This window comes from Sapajus apella, unplaced genomic scaffold (assembly GCF_009761245.1).
Source record: "Sapajus apella isolate SASKATOON/1434 unplaced genomic scaffold, GSC_monkey_1.0 scaffold45, whole genome shotgun sequence".
In the NCBI taxonomy this organism is placed as follows: Eukaryota; Metazoa; Chordata; class Mammalia; order Primates; family Cebidae; genus Sapajus; species Sapajus apella.
The window spans coordinates 10,948,671-10,959,396 of NW_022436985.1; positions in this window are offsets into that span (position 1 = coordinate 10,948,671).

A 10,726-nucleotide genomic window follows, 5' to 3' on the forward strand; every position below is an offset into this window, starting at 1 on the left:
TGGGCGTACGACAGTGCGGACCAGCTTCCGGCAGCACTACCATCTCCGTGTGCATATAGCCTACTCAACTTACGACCAAATCGTGTTACGACCAGTCGGTCGGAACCAATTGTGGTCGTAAGTCGAGCACTAGCTGTACACACACACACACACACACTCACACACACACACACACACATATATATATATATATTTTTTTTTTGCGACAGAGTCCCACTCTGTTGCCTAGGCTGGAGTGCAGTGGCATGATCTCAGCTCACCTCGACCTCCACCTCCTCGGTTCAAGCAATTCTCCTGCCTCAGCCTCCTGGGATTATAGGCATGTGCCACCATGCTCAGCTAATTTTTGTATTTTTAGTAGAGATGAGGTTTCGCCATGTTGACCAGGCTTGTCTCGAACTCCTGACCTCAGGTGATCTGCCTGCCTTGGCCTCCCAAAGTGCTGGGACTATAGGCGTGAGTCACTGCGCCTTGCCTAATTCTACATTTTATCTACATATTTACCTTTACCAGAGAGCTTTATATTTTTCCATGGTTTTGTGTCCTTTTATTTCAACTTGAAGGACTCTAGTATTTCTTGTAGAGGGAAGGCCTAGTGGTAATGAACCTCCTCAGCCTTTGTTTATCTGGGAAAGTTTTAATTTCTTTTAAATTTTTGGAGGACAGCTTTGCCAGACATAGTTTTGTTGGTTGGCAGTTTTTTTCCTTTTAGCACTTTGAATACATTATCTCACTCTCTTCTGGCCTGGAGGGTTTCTTTTACTTGAGAGGGAGTCTTGCTCTGTCACCCAGGCTGGAGTGCAGTGGTGTAATCTTGGCTCACTTCAACCTCTGCCTCCTGGGCTCAAGAGATTCTCTTGCCTCGTGTTCCTGAGTAGCACCACCACGCCCAGCTAATTTTTGTATTTTTAGTAGAGAGGAGGTTTCACCATGTTGGCCAGGCTGGTCCCAAACTCCTGACCTCAAGTGATCTGCTCACTTTGACCTCCCAAGGTCCTGGGAGTATTGGCGTGAGCCACCACACCGGGCCCTGGCCTGCAGGCTTTCTGCTCAAAAATCAGCGGGTAGGCTGGGCTTAGTGGTTGATGCCTGTAATCCCAGAGCTTTGGGAGTCCAAGGTGGGAGGATTGCTTGAGACCAGCAATTTAAGAACAGCTTGAACAATACAGTGATACCTGGTCTCTACAAAAAATAAAAAGAAAATTGGCCTGGCATGATAGTGTGTGCCTATAGTCACAGCTACTCCAAAGGCTGAGGCAGAAGAATTGCCTGAGGAATTCAAGGCCATGGTGAGCTATGATCATGCCATTGCATGCCAGCTTGGGTGACAGGGCAAGATCCTATCTCAGAATTAAAAAAAAGAAACAAAACAAACTGCTTATAATCTAATAAGAGCTCCCTGGTACGTGATGAGTCACTTTTCTCTTGCTGCTTTCAAGATTCTCTCTTTGTCTTTGACATTTGATTATAATGTGTTTTGGTTTGGATCACTTTGGTTTATCCTAGTTGGAGTTTGTTGAGCTGCTTGAATTTGTACATTTATTTTCTTCCTCAAATTTGAGAAAATTTTGGCCATTATCTCTTCAAGTAGACTTACTAGTTCTTTCTCTCTTTTCCTTCTGGGTCTCCCGTCATGCATATATTGGTCTGTTTGATGGTGTCCTATAAGTATTTTTCTGTTTTCTTTACTTTTCTTCATTCTTCCTTTTTGCTTTTCTGACTTAGTAATTTTAAGTGATCTGACTTCAAATTCACTGACTTTTTTCTCTCTGCTTTTGAACTCCTCTAGTAAATTTTAAAATTCAGTTATTGTATTCTTCAGTTCCAGATCTTAAAAAATGGTTTCTATGACTTTGTTGATTTCCTCATTTTGTACATGTATCCTTTTTCTGATTTTGTGTAGTTGTCTATCTTCTCCATTAGCTCACTTATCATCTTTAAGATGTTTATTTTGAATCTTTTGTCAGGTAAATAATAGGCCTGCATTTCTTTGGGGGTTGGTTTCCAGAAATTTATTTTGTTACTTTGATTAGGCCATGTTTTCCGGTTTCTTTTTATGCCTTGTGACATTTTGTTGAGATTTGGGCATTCAAAAAAAAAAAAAAAACCAAACAAGAAGCAGCTACCTAAAGCCAGTCTTTAGACACTGGCTTCCTTCAGGGGAGGATCTTCACCAGTCAGCCTGGCTAGAGCATATGGGGACCTCTCAAACCTTTCTGGAAATGAATCTTCTTTGGGCTTGTATGTATAATTTCCCAGTTGAAAAGAGTTTGCTTGCTTCTTCACTGGAGCTCATAACCTTTTGCTTTTCCTGGTGTCTGTCTGTGGAACTACACTGTCTCTAGTGCTGTAACAAACTGTGGATCTTGCATTTGTTCTCGATGGCACCAAACTGCTGTTCTGGTCACTGATCCAAGTCAGGTAAGAGAAAACCAGTCCTTGAGCAGCATCCCTGAAAAACCAGAATGTTGGATACACAGTGCACTCCTCTTTTTCACTCCTGAGGAAAAGTGGGGTTATAATTTTTCTCCAGATTGTGCCATCTTGTGCATGGGAGAAGGAAGGGCTAGGGCAGGTAAAATGCCATGAATTTTCCTACCCATTTCAATGCACTTGCTGGGGTGTGCAACCTCTTAACTTGTTTCTGGAGTTTATTTATTTATTTATTTATTTTATTTTTAATTTTTTAATTTTATTTTTTTTATGCGGTGCTAGCTAGCTCAGATTTTCACAGGGGACTCCTCATAGGCTGGGAAACACGGGAACTGGTCCACCCTTGGATACAAATGTAAGTCATTTTGGCTATTATTGAAAAGTAAAAAAACAGATGCTGGCAAGGTTGCAGAGAAAAAGGAATGCTTTTACACTGTTTGTGGGAGTGTAAATTAGTTCAACCATGGTGGAAGACAGTGTGGCAATTCCTCAAAGACCTAGAGGCAGAAATACCATTTGGTCCAGCATTCCATTACTGGGATTATCTACCCAAAGGAATATAAATCATTCTGTTATAAAGATACATGCATGTGTATGTTCATTGCAGCACTATTCACAATAGCAAAGACGTGGTACGTATAAGCCATGGAATACAATGCAGCCATAAAAAGGAAAAAGATCATGCCCTTTGCAGGGACATGGATGAGCTGGAGGCCATTGTCCTCAGCAGACTATCACAGGAACAGAAAACCAAACGCCACATATTGTCACTTTTTTTTTCTTTCCTTTTCTTTTATTTATTTATTTATTTATTTATTTATTATTTCTGGAGTTTCTGGAGTTCTTACAAAAGCAGTTTGGTTTGTTTATTGTTAAGTCAGTGTCTTCCTTGGGGAATGAGGATCTGAGGCTCCCTGTTCTGCCACCTTACTGATGATATCACTCTGCAAATATGCAAATTTTGATACATTGCTATCACTCTGGGATTTTGGCGTTATGGATAAGTTTGAGGTTAGAAACCTATACATTCCAATATCAAGTTGGTAGCATAAATGAGCAAAATGTTCCAGTGAAGCTATACAGAGAGGTCAGAGACTGGAGAAGGAGAGAGCATGTGCCTCCTCCAAAGGGGCAGCATCTGCTCAGCTCCAGTCTGTTGGTGCCGTGTTAGCGTGGCATCAGGGGTAAAATCTTTGATTTTCCCAAAGGGAAGATCTTCCAACTTTTTAGAGAATATGGAAATAAAGATGAAAAAAATAACGTACAAACAACTCGTTATTGTGGAAATTTTCATATATACAAGAGTAGTAAGAATAAGAAAATGAATCTCCGTTTCTCTATCGCCTTGCTGCAACACTTATCAAACTCATGGCCAATTTTATTTCACTTATGCTCACTCACTTCTACACCCCGTCCCCGCCACTGGATTATTTTGAAGTAAATTCTAGATAGCATATTAGTATATCTGTAATTATAGAAATGCATATTTTATAAATGTAGATTTTCAATTTTATAAAAGTATGGATCAATCAAGCATACCTGGGGGTCATAATCCTTGTAGGCTCACAGTTTGACCTCAGTTTAGTGAGTTGTCTCTGGTGGTTGCTGCTTTAACATATTTAGAAGACGTTATCTGAATTACCCTGATGCTTTCTTCCATCTGTGACATATGGCACAAACGAAGAGCACTTTCTGTCAGGAGTTTTGATGTGAGTGACTCATTTGATTTAGTGATCCTCAGTCCTGGAAAAAGTTATCGGGAACCCAGGCTCTGTATATAGCCTTGGCTGCGTGACTTGAGAAGGTGGAACGTTCACATTCCTAGTCCAAATATGCCTCATAAAATTTAATGTGCTTTGTGTAAGACTCTAATCTGCCAACCAGAAACACTCCCAGAGTTTCTTGGCTGAAAGTCTGGGAGTTGGAGCTTTCACCAATTACCCACTCTTTCTTCCCACTTCCTTTACACACCTGTCTTCTCCTATTTGTTCTTCCTCTGACACTTTGACTATTTTTTTCCTCCATCTCAGCGATTATCATAAATATTACAGCTGGGCTATTAGCTGAGTAAAATGTGGAAAAAGACCATTTTACGATTATACAGCCAAAGATAGTCTTTAGCAGAAATGTAGTGTGTTTTCATTTCTTTGGAAATCAAAACCAATCCAGTTTTCTTAAAAAAAAATTAACAACCTCCAGCTGTATCAACACATGTTTTGGACTGTGACAAGATTCATGCTGTATGTTTATTTTTGTAGTTCACATCCCACTGAGTAGCCTTTCCTTCTAGGGTCACTGTCACTAATCCATCTAGTCCCAGGGATAATACTTCCAATAGTTTGTTTGAAAACTGTAAATAACTTAAAATCTAAAGTCCACAAATCTACAGCACAATGTATCTGGTATTGTTGCTGTCAGTTTTAACTTCTTAAAAATCAGATTTAGGTAAGATAGTAATAAAGAGAAAACTCTAGGTTTTAGTTGATATGGGTTCTAGATTCTTCCCTATCCTAATTAGTTATATATCCATGAGAAAATCTTTGAATTTCAGTGACACTCAGTTTGTTTCTCTTTTTAAACATTGCCAGTTATAAATGTATTTTATTTTATATTATTTTTATTTATTTATTTTTTTGAGACTGAGTTTCACTCTGTTGCCCAGGCTGGAGTGCAGTGGTGCAATGTTGGCTCACTGCAACCTCTGCCTCCGGAGTTCAAGTGATTCTCATGCCTTAGCCTCCTGAACAGCTGGGACTACAGGCGCATGCCACCATGCCCAGCTAATTTTTGTATTTTTAGTAGAGATGGGGTTTTGCCATGTTGGCCAAGCTGGTCTCGAACTCTTGACCTCAAGTGATCCATCTGCCTCAGCCTCCCAAAGTGCTGGAATTACAGGCGTGAGCCACTATACCTGGCCTATTTTTTTCTTAACCTTACCACAGAGCCACAGATGTGGAACATTTCCTTCTTCCTGTAAATATATCATTAGATTATGTTATAATTTGTCTTAGATCAGTATTAAATGTTAACATCATTGTGACTATGTGTCTTAGTCCATTTGGGCTGATACAACAAAATACTATAAACTGGGTAGTTTATACACAATAGAAATGTATTTTTTACAGTTATGGAAATTGGAAAGTCCAAGATCAAGGAGTCAGCAGATGCCTGGTGAGGTCCTGTTCCTTATAGATAGCTCTTATCCACGAGCTGTGTCATGTGAAGACACAGCTAGGGGGCTATGTACTCAAGTTGCAAGGAACCATTGAATGGTGGAAGGGACTAGCTAGCTCCACAGAGCTTCTTTTACAAGGGCATAATCCCATTCATGAGGGCCCCACCTTTGTGACCTAATCACCTTCCAAAAGGCTTTTAATATCATGACCTTGGGAGTTAAGATTTCAACATAGAATATTTGGGGGACATAAACATTCATACCACAGCAGTATGTGAACATTTCAGAACTGAACTACATAGTAAACTATGATTAATTTTTCCTTCCTGTTACTTTCTTTTTGCAGGTTTTACAAATTTAGTAATTGGATTTAGTTATTGCTTAGTTTCCCATGTATTTGTCATGAAGTATTTATTTGTTAACCCCAAGCTCCTTGCCAGTTGTTGGTCCTCTCAAAACATTCTGATGTATTTTATTATTTCAACTTCCTGAGAAGTCCGTTAAGAAGTCTTGTCTGGCTGGACTGTTTATTTCCATACTCAGAGCAAACTCTTATTCTGTGATTTTGACATTACCCTCCTGGGGATTCGCTTCACTCTCTTCTGTGCAGATGCCCCTGTTTCCTATGTGATCATCTTTCTTGGTTTACTGCTTTATTTTGGTGCAGCATCCTCTCCAGTAGTCACTTGAGGTAGGATAGATGGGAGGAAAATTTTTTTTTTTTTTTTTTTTTTGAGACGGAGTTTCACTCATGTTACCCAGGCTGGAGTGCAATGGTGCGATCTCGGCTCACTGCAACCTCCGCCTCCTGGGTTCAGGCAATTCTCCTGCCTCAGCCTCCTGAGTAGCTGGGATTACAGGCACGCACCACCACGCCCAGCTAATTTTTTGTATTTTTAGTAGAGATGGGGTTTCACCATGTTGGCCAGGATGGTCTCGATCTCTTGACCTTGTGATCCACCCGCCTTGGCCTCCCAAAGTGTTGGGATTACAGGCTTGAGCCACTGCGCCCGGCGGGAGGAAAATTTTTAAGGTCTTCTTGTCTAGAGTCTTAATTTTACTCTCAAGATGTAATTGATAGCTTGACTGGGTATAGCATTGTAGGTTGTAAATAATATTCCTACAAAATTTTGAAGGCTTTGTTCATTTCTTTTTTTTTGAGACAGAGTTTCACTCTGTCACCCAGGCTGGAGTGCAGTGGTGCCATTTCGGCTCACTGCAGCCTCTGCCTCCTGGGTTCAAGTGATTCTCTTGCCTCGGTCTCCTGAGTAGCTGGGATTATAGGCACGTGCCACCACGCCCAGATAATTTTTGTATTTTTAGTAGAGATAAGAGTTTTGCTATGTTGGCCAGGCTGATCTTGAACTCCCAACCTCAGATGATCTCCCTGCCTTGGCCTCCCAAAGTGCTGGGATTATAGGTATGAGCCACCGTGCCTAGCCTGTTCATTTCTTTTTAGTTTTATTATTGTCAACATTCTGAAGCCATCTTTACTCTGGATACTTCCTTGAGATCTGCTTTTTCTCCCTGGAAGATTATGGCAGCTTCACCTAGATCCCAGTATTCTGATAGGAATCATGGTGTAAGTCTGTTCACATCCAGTGTGGTACTGTGATTTAGAGCACTGAGTGTTGGGCATGGGCCAGCTGGGGTCGAATGCCAGTTTCATCACTTACTGTGTTGTCTTGGACCGGTTATTTCATTTTTCTCAGCTTTAATTTCTACATCTGTAAAAGGCGGATAATGATGGTTTTGACAAGGAAATGAGTTAAATATATTAAAGCAGTTAGAACAGTGCCTGGCACAGAGGAAGCCCTAACACCGTTTATGTTAGCTACTCTTGCCATTATCCATTATACTTGACATGCTTCGAACCCTTGCAATTTAAAAACTCACGTCCCTCACTTCTAGGAAATTATTTCAAAAATTAATTTGTATATATTTCTATCTTTTTCTTTTCCCTATACTTTCTAGAAGTACTGTTATTCATGTACTGTACTGGCTTTCTAATTTTTTATCTTTTCTCTCTTGTTTTTAATCCCTTTGCCTTTTGCTGCAATTTGTGCGAGATCCTCTCAGTTTTGTCTTCCAACCACCATAGGTTTTTCTTTTCTACTATTTCCTTTTTTTTTTTGAGATGGAGTCTCACTCTGTAGCCCAGGCTGGAGTGCAATGGCATGATCTTGGCTCACTGCAACCTCCACCTCCTGGGTCCCAGTTCAAGCAATTCTCCTACCTCAGCCTCCCAAGTAGCTGGGATTATAGGCATGAGCCACCATGCCCAGCTAATTTTTTTTTTTTTTTCTGTATTTTTTTGTAGAGATGGGGTTTCACCATGTGGGCCAGTCTGGTCTTAAACTCCTGACCTTGTGATCCACCCGCCTGGGCCTCCCAAAGTGCTGGGATTACAGGTGTGAGCCACTGCGCCCGGCCGCTTTTCTGCTGTCTTATTTCTTTTTTTTTTTTTTTTTTTTTGGGACGGAGTTTCGCTCTTGTTACCCAGGCTGGAGTGCAATGGCGCGATCTTGGCTCACCGCAACCTCCGCCTCCTGGGTTCAGGCAATTCTCCTGCCTCAGCTTCCTGAGTAGCTGGGATTACAGGCACGCACCACCATGCCCAGCTAATGTTTTGTATTTTTAGTAGAGACGGGGTTTCACTGTGTTGACCAGGATGGTCTCGATCTCTTGACCTCGTGATCCACCCGCCTCGGCCTCCCAAAGTGCTGGGATTACAGGCTTGAGCCACCGCGCCCAGCTCTGCTATTATATTCTTATTTTTTTCTCTGAATACTTGCCTTTCTACTTTGTAAAAGGTAGTCTGTTTTATTCATAATTGCTTGTCTTTTCTTATCTGTGAGGATACAAAATAGATTTCTTCTCCCTGCATTGCATGTGTTCCCTCAAAGCTGTTTTTCTGCTTATTTTTGTCTCCATCTGTCGTGTGACAAGCTCTCCTAGTAATCCAGGTATGACAAAGTACATGACTTAAGGAAGTGAAGGTGGAGTAGATGATGCAGCTCTGACTCAAAAATCATGGGAAAAATAGAAGTTACAGCGTAGCTTAGGGAAAAGGATGTGAGTGAATGAAAGGGAGGAACCTAGGATGACTTCCAGATTGTGGGCTTGGGCCATGGAGTAAATGCTGTTGTCAGAGAGAATAGGAAAGGAAGAATTGTCTTGGGTGTGTAGAAGATTCATTTCATTTTAGGTTGGTGTTTGAAGCTCTCAGGAGACACTCGAGTGGAGATTTCCAATAGCAGTGGGCTTTACAGATGTGCTGCTCAGGAAAGGGAAAGTGGAAAGATGAGAACTGAAACCATGGATGTCTTTGAGCTCATCTAGGGAGACTACGCAGAATGAAAAAGGGACAGTAAACAGCCTAAAACCTTGGCTGGCAGCATAGAAGAGGCAGATCTTTAGAAAAAAATGAACTGGATATCTAAACCCCAGGTGAATTGCATGCTGTACTTTTTTTTTTTTTTTTTTCTTTGAGATTGAGTCTTGTTCTGTCGCCCAGGCTGGAGTGAGTGGTGTGACCTCAGCTTGCTGCAACCTCTGCCTCCCATGTTCAAGCGATTCTCTTGCCTCAGCCTCCTAAGTAGCTGGGACTACAGCCACCATATTCGGCTAATTTTTGTGTTTTTAGTAGAGAAAGGATTTCACCCTGTTGACCAGGCTTGTCTTGAACTCCTAACCTCCAGTGATTCACCTCCCAAAGTGATTGGCCTCCCAAAGTGGTGGAATTACAGGCACGAGCCACCACATTTGGTCTGGTGCTGTAATTTTTTTAAATGAAGAATAGTGTGGCATATACTTTTAAAAATCAGTTATTTACTTAGGTTCTTAAGAAATTCAGAACACCAATTTATGGGGATACATTCCTTTTTTTTGAGACAGAGTCTCACTCTGTTGCCCAGGCTGGAGTGCAGTGGCACGATCTTGGCTCACTGCAACTTCTGCCTCCTGGGTCAAGTGATCCTCCCACCACAGACTCTTCAGTAGCTGGGACCACAGGCATCCATCACCACACCTGGCTAATTTTTTCTTCTGCATTTTTAGTAGAGATGCTGTTTTGGCATGTTGCCCAGGCTAGTCTCAAACTCCTGAGCTCCCCCGATCTCCCAGCCTCAGCCTCCCAAAGTGCTGGGACCACAGGCATGAGCTGCTGTGCCTAGCCTGTGAGGATAAATTCCATTTGTCAGGGCAAACACAGATCACAGCTAGCCCTGGAGCTGAGGAATAGCTTTGATTTTTGGTAAAATCTGTGAGTCCACAACTTTCTGGTCAATTTTGCGCTGCTCTGTAATCTCATATTTCTCTTTTACTGTGTTGAAGATCTCACCTTCCTGGTTCTGAGTTTCCACAGCTGCTGCTTCTTGGAGTAGGCATCAGTAAGATGTTTTGGGATTTTTACATTGCTGATATCAATTTTGGTTGAGGTGGCAACGACAGATTTCTGGTGTGTTCTTTGTAGAGGATCTCAATTGAGGACCAGAGGTCCAGTCACAAGTAATAAGCCACTAGCCAGGCACTTCAGGAAAACCACCCTTTTGCCTCTGTGGCGCTCAGTGAGGATAACCAGAATGGTCCCAGGGGTGATGCTGGCTTGCAGTTTTCTCGTGTGCTGACTGAAGCGTTTTTTTTTTGCCATGGCTCAACAGCTTTTGAGGCACATCTTCAGTAGGATTACATCTAGGCATTTTGCAATGTTTAACTACCCGGGAACCATCATTCTTGTCACAACCAAATGGTTTTGTAACAGTTGCAAGAAGCTTCTCCTTTTTCGTTTCAACCTTGGATATAGCAGCTGAATACTTCCCCTTGTACATGGCCTTTCTGAAATACGTAGCAGATCGGAAATATATGCCAATTCATTTGACAAGGACAAGATTTCAGCTGCAACGGGGCTTCTCCTTCTGCGCTTTTTAGCCTTGGGGTTACCCCTTTTCACCTTGCCACCAGCATCAGCCTTCTCGGCTTCGGGTTTCTTCTCTTTAGGATCTGGCTTCTCAGCTTTTTCACCCTCCATCTTGCAAGATGGGAAAGGGAACTCGGCATAGAAATTTAACAGTGAATGATTAGCATATGGAATCTTTTTATTTTCAGTTGACAAAGCGT